This window comes from Dipodomys ordii, unplaced genomic scaffold (assembly GCF_000151885.1).
Source record: "Dipodomys ordii isolate 6190 unplaced genomic scaffold, Dord_2.0 Scaffold4, whole genome shotgun sequence".
Lineage (NCBI taxonomy): Eukaryota > Metazoa > Chordata > Mammalia > Rodentia > Heteromyidae > Dipodomys > Dipodomys ordii.
In genome coordinates this window covers 24,018,999-24,030,468 of record NW_012267220.1, presented here as the reverse complement: position 1 = coordinate 24,030,468, position 11,470 = coordinate 24,018,999, and positions in this window count along the sequence as shown.

The window sequence follows — 11,470 nt, the reverse complement described above, 5'->3', positions numbered from 1 at the left end:
CTTTCCATTTCCTAACAAATGGGGCAATGTCATTCTTTCTATTGGAGGCATAGAATTCCATTGTGTATATAGACCACTTTTTCTTGATCCACTCATCTACTGAGGGGCATCTGGGTTGGTTCCATATCTTAGCTATAGTAAATAGTGCTGCAATAAACATAGTCATGCTGGTGAAGATAATTTTTTAAAGCAGAACATTCCTCCTAGGAGCTAAGGGCAAATAATTTTTTTGACAGATTAACTCTACTGAGTGCCAACTCTTCCTTCTTCCCAAGATGTTAGTGGTTTTGTTTTTGTGCCAATCCTGGGGCTTGAACTCAGGGCCTGGACACTGTCCCTGAGCCTCTTTGTACTCAAGGTAAGCACTCTACCACTTGAGCCACAGCACCAGTTCAGAATTTTTTTTCTGCTTATGTGGTACTGAGGAATGGAAGCTGGGGCTCCAGGCATGCAGAACTCCACCACTAAGCCACATTCACAGCCCAGTGTTTTTATTTTTGTTTTTTGGTTATTCCAGTTCTTATTTATCTGTAAATCTATTTTATAGTATAGCCCAGTGTGTTAGTCTGTTTTCATATCTGTAACAAAATGCCTGAGATGAACAAACTACAAGGAGGAAAAAATGGCCAAAAGGCTCCCAACTTCAGTGGTTTTAGTCCATGGTCATCTGGCTCTACTGTTTTTAGGTCTGTGATGGAGCAGTAAGCCTGGGACAGAACAGAACTAGTCACATCATGGCCTCCAGGCAGCACAAAAAGAGCAAAGGGACTGGGGTTGCCATTTGCCCTCAGGACATGCTCCTACTGCCCTAAATTCCTTCCTTTAAACCTCACTTCCCAAAAGCTGCACTGCCGCCTAATAGCATCCTTAGCTGGTCACTAAGCCAAAATATGAACATTTGAGGATATTGGCAATTCAAACATAACCACCAGGATTCATGAAGGGAATTTGAAAAATAATTGCAGTATTATTTCAGATCACAAAATGAAGTCGTAATTTCACATGTAAATATACTTTTATTTATTATAAATTCACTTTATATAATACTTTGTAAATTTGAGATACAGAGACACATTCAGTTTTCTCCCATTTGACCGTAACACATGTTATTAAGTTAAATTAGTTTATATGGTAATATAAACACAATTTACAAGCAAATTAACTTAAATGACATTTTTGTGGTACTTCATTTTAGGATCAAATATATATTAAAATATTTTAAAAACTTTATATAGAAACAAATTACATGTTTCAGATTTAATGTAATGCTTGTTTAGGGTATTACAAATAAGATTGATTTATTATAATTACTGTGTTTTGTTTCTCTGATGATTTATGAGGGCACATTTTAATCCTCTAAATATAGGTATTTCTTTTTTTCTTTTCTTTTTTTTAGCCACTCCTGGGACTTGAACTCAGGGGCTGGGTACTGTCCCTGAACTTCTTTTGTTCAAGGTTAGTACTCTACCCCTTGAGCCATAGCACCACTTCAAGCTTTTTCTGTGTATGTGGTACTGAGGGACTGAACCCAGGGCTTCATGCATGCTAGGCAAGCACTCTACCACTAAGCCATATTCACAGTTCCTAAATATAGTATTTATTACACACAACAGATGGTGTTTATTCTCAATGAATAAAAACTCAAATTAGATTTAGTATATATTGTATTTGCATTGTTTTAATCTCGGCTTTGAAGAGCTAGAGGTGTTTTGTTGTCTTATAATACTTTTGTTGAATTTAATGAATTTAATGTATGGATCTGCAATGATCTCATTGACGTTGTACAATTATTATCTTAATAGTCCCCAACACATTGTTGTTTAACATCCTTATATTCTTACCTTTAAATAATGGTATTTGCTGGGCAGCAGTTGCTCACACACATACTCTTACCTACTTAGGAGAGTGAGATTAGAGGGTCTTAGTTTGAAGCAAATTTGGACAGATAAATCCATGAAATTTCATCTCCAAAAAATCCAGCAAGGGCTGAGAAGGTGGCTCAGTGGTAGAGTGCTTGTCTTGCATGCATGAGGCCCTGGGTTTGATTCCTCAGCACCAGATAAGCAGAAAAAGCTAGAAGTGGCGCTGTGGCTCAAGTGGCAGAGTGCTAGCCTTGAGCTGAAGAGCTGAGGGACAGCGCCCAGGCCCAGAGTTCAGGCTCCACAACCAACAAAAAATAAAAAAATTTTAAAAAGCCAGCAAAAAAAAACTTTGCTGAAAGTGTGACTTAAATAGTAAACTGAGTCTGTGCATGGCACTTGAGTTCTAGTACTATACCTGTTCCCCCACCAAAAAAGGTATTTGTATATGCTTTAAAAAGTCAAGTAAGTTAAAAACTGAATGTTTGGTTACAGTATAGTTAAACTGCTATAGCAAAACAGTTACAAATTACATGGATTAAAGATCATAAGTATTCCTTTCTCCCCTATGTCAAAGTTTCTAGGTCTACAGCTCTTTTGGCAGTGAAGCTTTGTTCTGAATGTTGTTCTATACGTGTTCTCCAACCTATCCCTCCCCGCATTGTATATTCCAGGGAGAGGTGCCAATTCTCATGGGTCACTTTATCATTACTGTCTTAGGGAGCAGGTCTCTACTTTTCATGGTCAGATATTTGGAGGATTTGCTTTCTTTTCTATGATGTTGGTCAGAAGCTCCTGCTTCTACTACTTCTGCCTCCTCTTCCTCCTCCTCCTCTTCCTTCTTTTCCTTCTCTTCCTTCTCCTCTCCCAAGTTTGAGCTCAGGGTCTTACATTACCTAGGGTATCTTGATATTGCTGATCCATGCCTCCAGCACTGTTTCTCACTCATTATTTTTAGGATAGGGTCTCTTTCCCAAGCAAGTTACCTGAGCTACTTTTAGACTTTCCTTCATTGCTTGGATAACAGGTGTATGACTCCACAACCGTCTGTCTCTAGGCCTTTTCTGCCCAAGCTAGCCTGATATGGAGATCTTTCTAATCTCAGCCTTCCACATAGTCTGGGAAAACAAGTGTGTGACACTGCACCTAGCTATGGGTTGAGAAGGGGTCTTGCGACTGCTCTGACTAAGCTGGCCTTGATGGTCCCCGCCCTCCTCCCCCACACCCAGGCTGCCTTCAAACCCTGATCCTCCTGTTTTCAGCTTCCCAAGCAGTCAGGATTATGAGCTACCAACACTGGGCTTCCTTCTTACCTCCCTCCCTCTCTCCGTCCTCCCCTCTTTCTTTCTTTCTTTCTTCTTTCATTCTTTCATTTTTCTTTCCATCTTTCTTTTCTAAGACAAGGTCTTTCTACATAGCCTAGGCTGGATTGGGATTCGCGTTGTAGCCCACACTAGTCAGAGTGGTGCTCTACCTCCTGAATTACAGGAGGTGTGTGTGTGTGTGTGTGTGTGTGTGTGTGTGTGTGTGTGTGTGTGTTTATGTGTGTGAGTGTGTTAAATAATAGAATCATCAGAAAAAACGCAAATTAAAGAAAGCCATTTGTTTCTGTATCTTAGGAGTTCATTTTAGTATGTATATTCTTTTATATAAATATGGAGAGGCACTTGGGCATTGCACCTTTGTGATTCTCTCCTAAGACTATCCTCCCAGTGAGTATCTGGAATCCTGTGTTATTTGTCACATCCCAGTGTGTTTTAGATCTAACTTCCACATATCAGAGAGAAACCTGTGCCATTTGCCACTCTGATCTGGTTCCATCCGTTTCCCTGCAAATGACTTTATTTTATTCTTTCTAATGGCTTGTAAAATTCCATTGTAAGTAGGTATCGCATTATTTTTGGATCCACTGATCTATTGTGAGGCATCTGGGAAGTCTCTATATCTTGGCTATTGTGATAGTGTGGCAATGAACATGGATGTGCAGATGTCTTTATCGTATCCTAGTCATGATCTTCAGGGTAGATGCCCAGAGTGGTTTGGCTGGGTTGTAAGGAAGGTCGATGTTTAGTTTTTTGAGGAACCTCCAGACTGCTTTCCATAGTGATTGTACTCGTTTATATTCCCACCAGCAGTGCAGTAGGATTCCTTTTTCTGCACAACCCTGCCAGCATTTGTTGTTGTTCAAATTCAAAATGTTGGCCAATCTATCAAGGGTGAGATGGAATCTCAGAGTTGCTTTGATTTGCATTTCCTTTATGGCCAGAGATGATGGACATTTTCTCATGTGCTCCTTTGCCATTCTTCTCTCTTCTTCTGAGAAGTCTCTCCTTAGCTCCCTTGCCCAGTTAGTGACTGCTTTACTAAGCTTGGGTGGGGTTAGTTTCTTGAGCTCCTTGTATATATTGGATATTAGGCGTTTGTCTGATGTATTGCTGGTAAAGATCTTTTGTGTTGCTGTTTCAGGATGTTTATATGGCTGGGCCTTTTCTTGAAGGCAATGAAGCCCAAGAGCCAGTTTATCCTTTCCATGTCACGCAGGTGCAGCCCCAAGACTCTGTCTTTAGTCCAGGCCATAGGAATACTTTACATCCTGGAGCTCAGCACACAACTCTCTGGAGGCTTACTAATGACAGTCAGCTTTGTCTGCTCCTGTCCTTCCTCCCTTCTCAGGGGAAGATCTAAGTGGTTAGAAGCCTGGCATTCCCAGCCTTTTCTTTCAATCTTAGTACCACAAAGTATCTCATCACCTTACACTAGCTAGGTAGACTGTGCATTATATGCAAATTCTGTGGAGCCATTAAGGCCAGAAAGTGCTGGCTACACAAATCTAGGATTAGTATTTATAGAGCATAAATGGACAGATTGTAGAGACATAACATATTTTGAGAGAATATATATATATATATGGATTTTTGTGAAGGAGGATTAACAAGAGCCAGAGGTTCAAGGCTGGGAATGTCAAAATTGGATCTGGGATAGATTCAATTATGAACACTGAAAATTCTATTAAATTGCCCCTCTTAGCTTAGGTTCAAAGGAAAAGCTCTTGAGGAAAATGAAATGATCTTGAAGTGCACATTTTAAATACAAACATCTTTGGAAGCAAAAAGATTGTGGATGGACCTTTAATCCCATATTTTTTATTCCACTCAAGAATAATGGCAGTAAGGATGATGATGGCAGGTACTTACTGAGCACTTCCTGTCCAGTGCCAGCTCAGTGATTGCCACCTTTGTGCTCATCTCATTTGACACCTGGGTCATTGGCAGGTGCTGTCATCTCCTTTCATTTTACACATTAGTGTTTCAAGACTACTATAACATTGGGGCCTTATCCTCCTTGTTTGCCAACCATCTTCATGTAATTGTAATGGAAAAATACCAAACTGGAAAAATCTTCTGGTTGCAAGACAGGAGTTCTCTACCATAATTGTTCATTACAATACAGGGCTTTTTGTTTATTAGTTCTTTCCTTTGATGCTGAGACCTGACCCCAAGGCCTCACATAGGCCAAACACATGCTCTATCACTGAATTGACCTTTCCCCAGATCCTGATTAAGTTTTACAAATTACTGACACAGAAGTCAGAATACAATGATGGGTAGATATTATTACAGAATATGTTAAGCTGACTACTGACTCTACATGACTGACATGCAGAGAGAAAAGTTACGTGAAGTTTAATAATTAATTCCTGTAACCCAAACTACTTGGGTGGCAGAGGTAAGGAGGACTACAGTTCAAAAATAGTTCCAGGGGAAAAAAAAGTAATATATCATCTCAACACGTGCTATAGCAAACTATCAGAACATGCAGAGGTTGAGGACATTTTTAAACGGGAAATTAGATGGATTACATAAGATATTTTCAAACAAATCTTGGCTACAAGAATCAATAATAAGGGTTACAGCAGTCCAAGATTAAACAAATAGTTGTTGGAAAATGTTACTGCAAAAGTTTTTTTCTTCTTTTATGTTTACTGAGGTTTGAACTCAGAGCATTCCACCACAGTCCAATTTTTTTTTTTTTTGCTTATGTGGTGCTGAGGAATCGAACCCAGGACCTCATGCATGCAAGGCAAGCGCTCTACCACTGAGCCACCTTCCCAGCCAAGTCCAATGTTTTTGTAAGATTGTAGTGGTCTTAATTCAAGGTTATGTTCGGGCAAAGTCTTTTGTGAATAGCTCTTATTATTAGGCATATGCATGCAGGAGATCCCATCCTCACAACTGCCTTATTTTATTTAGCTGGGTTTTTGTTTGTTTGTCTGTCTGAAGCTCAATGGAAGTGATTCCATTTTCATTTTGACATCTTCTACAGTGCAGAGATAGAGACAGAATAATAAGATTACCATTGAACTGAAAATGTGGTAGCTAGTTCATGACAGGAGAGCCTGAAGAATATAATGGGAACTGCAACAAATGCAGTTTTTAATTTAATGCAGTTTTTAATTTAATAGTATGGTGAGTTACTGTGTGTGTCTTGAGCACTGACTTAGGAGGAAGAAAACAATAGAAATTTAGAGGTAATTCTCATAATACTTTCCCTAGGATTAGATAGATAGATAGATAGATAGATAGATCAATACCTGTACCTCCATATATTCAAGATGTAAAACTAAGAGAACCAGCTGCAGTTTTTGTTTTTGTTTTTGCTAGGCCTGGGGCTTGAACTCAGGGCCTGGGAACTGTCCCTGAGCTTCTTTGTGCTCAAAGCTAGCATTCAAGCACTTGAGCCACAGCACTACCTTTGACTTTTTCTGTTTATGGTACTGATGAATGGAACCCAGGGCCTCATGCATGCTAGGCAAGCACTCTATCACTAAGCCATATTCCCAGACCTCAATATATTTATTAGGTGGTCCAAGAGATGCCAATATGGAGCCAGAACTGGGAATTGCTATCCCACCTCTTTCTTTTCAATCCAGCATTCCCACTTGCCCTACATGCCTTTACTTTGCATATTGAAGATACGATCTATAGTATCTGCCTGTGAGTGATGGTATTCGCAGACAAGCAAATCCTGAAGGGATTCTGTGCTTGATTTAGGTTGACAGGATTGCTGAAGACAGATGTTTGGAAATGTTTTCTCATTTCATTGAGCTCATTGCTGCTTATGTGATCATATTAGTGTTATTTCTCATGACTGAAAACTTAAGGCAGTTCCTGGACTGAACACCAGCTGCAGTTACCAAATGCCTGGAAAAACTTCTCAAGGCTGGGCTCTTTCTGTCTGTGAATTAACTGATCACTTCAGTCCTTGCTGTCAATGCCAGGGACTAGGAAGGGACTTTTTCTTGGTCATAACAATCAGTTGACAACTTTAGATTTTCAGCAAATTTTTCTTTCTTTCTTTGAGTCAGATCTCAAGTAAAAAAAAAAGCCACACAACAAAACATTATGATACTGTTAGGGCCAAAGCTGGGTCTTTAAGACCAATTACTTAAAAGGCAACATAGGGGCAGCATTTACCTCACATGTACAAGGCCCAGGTTTCATATCTTGTTTACCAATGAATAGTATATTCTTATATTAGGGTAGCACTGTTGCCATAAAATAGTTCTGTCAGTTTTATAAGGCTGATGAAAGTTTTTAAAGGTGAATTGAGGAGGATTACATAAGGTATTTTGAAACAATAATCCTTAGCTACAAGGATCAATAATGAGGATTGCATCAATGTAAGGTCAAACAAATGGATGTTGGACAGATGTCCACACAGAGGTATTTTGTGTGTGTGTGAATTTGCACAAAATGTCTTTTTGCAGGATTATAGTTATGTTAGGAAAAATGCACCTTACTTATTATTATTTGAGCTTAGACTCTAACTCCATTTTAACATATAATTGAATTTCTGTGAGTTCATCTATAGTACTAAAGAGAGAAAATTATACACTAGTTCTTACTAAGTTGTTGCCATTTCAGAAAAATCTCATTGCTGATTTGGAATATTTTGACTATCTATAGGAGATACCTGCATGTGTCACTTTCATGGTAACTCTACATATGAGAATGAGTATATATTTACTAGATTATGTTTCTTCTGTGCCTTCATATTATGTCATTGTCTTTAAAATCTTGTTAGGACATTGTTCAGTTAAAATAATACCCAAGAAGTTGAAAATTTAGGTCTTGATAGAAGGTACATTTATGATTGTAAAATTTTGAAGCAACCAAGGTACCCTTCAATAAGTGAAAGGATAAATTGTGGTATACAGGCAGTGAAATATTGTTAGTACTATAAGGAAGTAGGCAGGGACCAACAGCTCATACCTGTAACCCTAGCTACTCAGTAGCCCAAGAGTTGAGGATTGCTGTTCAAAGCTAGCCTGGAAAAAAAAAGTCTCTGAGACTCTTATCTCCAACTGACCACAGAAAGAACCCAGAAATGGAGTGTGGTTCAAGTGGCCAAGGGCTATCTTGAGAAAAAACAAAAGCTTAGGGACAGCATCCAGGCCCTGAATTCAAACCCCAGAACCAGCACTAAAATAAGGAAGTGGGCTCTCAAGCCATGAAAAGACATGGAGGAAATGTAAAAACATGAACATATATTACTATGTGAAAGAAGCCAATTTGCAAAGGCTGATGATTTCAACCATATGAGCTGTGGGAAAGGAAAACTATAGAAGCAATAAAAAGATCACTAATGACAAGTATTAGGTAAGAGGAAGGGAAGAATAGGTAGGGTATAAGGATATTTTGAGTATGGCAATATCATGAGTGAACCCTAAGTAAACCATAGGCTTTGAGTGATAATAATGTGTTAGTGTGGGCTTACCAGTAGTGATAAGATTGTTCTGGTGGAAGAATATTGATAAGGGATGAGAAAAACCATCAGGGGTGTACATGGGAAGTCTCTATGCTTCTCAGTCAATTCTTCTATGAACTTAAAACCCCTCTAGGGGTTAGAGGCATGGCTCGTTGGTAGAGCACTAGCCAATGAGAGAAAGCATCTAATTTTAGTCCCCTCTAAGACCTATAAAACAAAACAAAACAAAAAAAGCCCAAAACACCACATAAAACCAAAAATTGCTCTAAATAGGCTGGGTGCTGGTGGCTCACACCTTAATCCTAGCTACTCAAGAGGCTGAGGATGGTGGTTAGAAGCCAATTCAGGCAAGAGAGACTTTTATCTCTAATTAGCCATCAAAAAGCAAAAAGTGGAGCTGTCTCATAAGTAATAAAATGTTAGCCTTGAGCACAAAAACTCAAAAGTCCAAGCCCCAGGACTGGCATGTGAACACACACATATCTCCAAAATTTAAATAATTAACCATAATGTATCTTTTTAAAAGTTGTTACAAAAAATGAGCATTGTATCTGATAAAGTTGAGAAAGTTGAGTGGGGATCCTTTTATCTGTCACAGACCATTTGGATATACCTAACATAATCAGGGACCATACAAAACTATCAATAGTGGCAGATGGCCCCTGACAGCTGACAAATAACATATGTGAGAGAACACATGTCTCTCTGTTCCATCCTGCACAAAATGAGTTTTTCAAGCCCCAGTCCTGGGGCTTGAACCCAGGGCCTGGGCACTGTCCTTGAGCTTCTTTTGCTCAAGGCTAGAACTTTGCCACTTGAGCCTCAGCACCAATTTCAGCCTTTTTTGTTTATGTGGTACTGAGGAATCGAACGCAGGGCTAGGCAAGCACTCTACCACTGAGTCACCTTCGCAGCCCCACTCTAAATGATTTTGTGGGCCTCAGATGGCATCCCAGTAGGAAGTTCCCTATCCTATCAGAAAGGATCCAGAGGGATCTTGAACTGAGCTCAGCTCAGCATCTAATACAAAATCAAGATAAATTTCAAACTATTCATTGCACATGTGTTCTGAATATTTCTATGAGGTAGAAAGTTCCAGAATAAATAGAACACTACATAACTATATACAACACATATTATATGTCATTTTGAATACATTTTGCATTGTGTATATTACATTATGTACTTGTAGTATTAAGGATAACACAATCATACGAAATAAATGCTAACTCTGAATTCCGGTTATTTCCTCCTAACCCAACTGGATACATTTTCAAAAAATTTCAGCTGAGTTTGCACAAATGTGAAATGTCATCACGAAAGCATTGTTGTCCTCCTGGCTTTTCTTCAACTCCTCCTAGCCAATCCCTCCCTTCCCAGCCCTAAATGGAGATCCCCACCGGAGTCTCCAGCGCCTGGCCTCCTTGGCACGCTTCCTTCTCGACCCCAGAGGAGACCTGATCTTGTTTTGTTGTGGTTGCTATAGGAGCGACTTGGTCCCTCAACACATACAAGCACAGAGCCGAAAAGCACATGGCAGCCTTCAATGCTGCAGACACCAAGGAATGAAAACAATCTGTGCAATTCAAATAGAATAAATCCCAATGCCCCCAAGGGAAGTGCGTGTTTATTTTTAGGCCGTAAGCACCAGATCCGGGCTTTAGGAATAACAGACTGAGTTCTTCGAGCCCTGTGCGTGTGTGGCACATGGGTTGTACTGCCAGTTTAAGGCGGAGACCTCTGCATAGGCCAGTTCGTCTCCTGCTAGTCACCCTGCTGTCCATCGAAGTACCAGAGAAGATGCTGGAGCGAGGATCAGCTCACACATCTTCTTTGCTATTTCGGATCCTCTGCGCTATGAACGGTGAATTGGTGATATTCTGGGACAGGTGGAATCCAGAGACGGAAGGAGATAGGTTCTACTTATTCTGTGCTCTGGGAAGACAAGGCACATGTGTCTGTCTGTCTTGTCCTTGGCTCCTTGCTGGGAAGTAAAAGGGCGCTAGGATAGATCATGCACTGGGCCAGCGCTGTCTGTGCCTGCCACGCAGGCGCAGGCGCTGCAGGGCTTCCCAATTAGGCAGCTTTCTTGAGTTCCCCCTAGAGCCAGCAGAGCCTCCAGCAGCCCAAGTCTACTGTCCTTTGGTAAGAGAAGAAAAGCATCCCTGGGCTTTGTCTTGGAAAGAAACAAACTTAAAAATCACAATTCCATCTATGCCTCCATCAGAAAGAATGGCATTGTCCCATTTGTTAGGAAATGGAAAGACTTGGAAAAAATTATATTAAGTGAAGTAAGCCAGGCCCAAGGAACCTAGGTCCCATGGTTTCCCTTATTTGCAATATCTAGTATATGTCTGAGTCAAGCAGAAAAGGTCGGATAAGTTGATGTTAGGTGAAATGAACCCTAAGATATGTATTCAAATGTTTTTTTTCATGCAATTGTTTCTAACACATTTATAAGATGATTTCTTTGTTGATTTGTATGTCCCTCCCCCACGGTATAACCCCTGCTTTCACTGTATTTGATGTCATTATAATTTGTGGAGGGGAAGGGAAAAACCAAATCGTTTAAACGGGGATACAGGGCTGGGAAGGTGGCTCAGTGGTAGAGCACTTGCCTTGCATGCTTGAGGCCCTGGGTTCGATTCCTCAGCACCACATAAGCAAAAAGAAAAAAGCCGGAAGTGGCACTGTGGCTCAAGTGGTAGAGCGCTAGCTTTGAGCTGAAGAGCTGATGGACAGCACCCAGGCCCAGAGTTAAGGCCCCACGACCGTACCCAAACAAAAAACAAAAAACGGGGATACAGGTGGACCCATTGCAACAATGAGAAGTACAAGTCGTT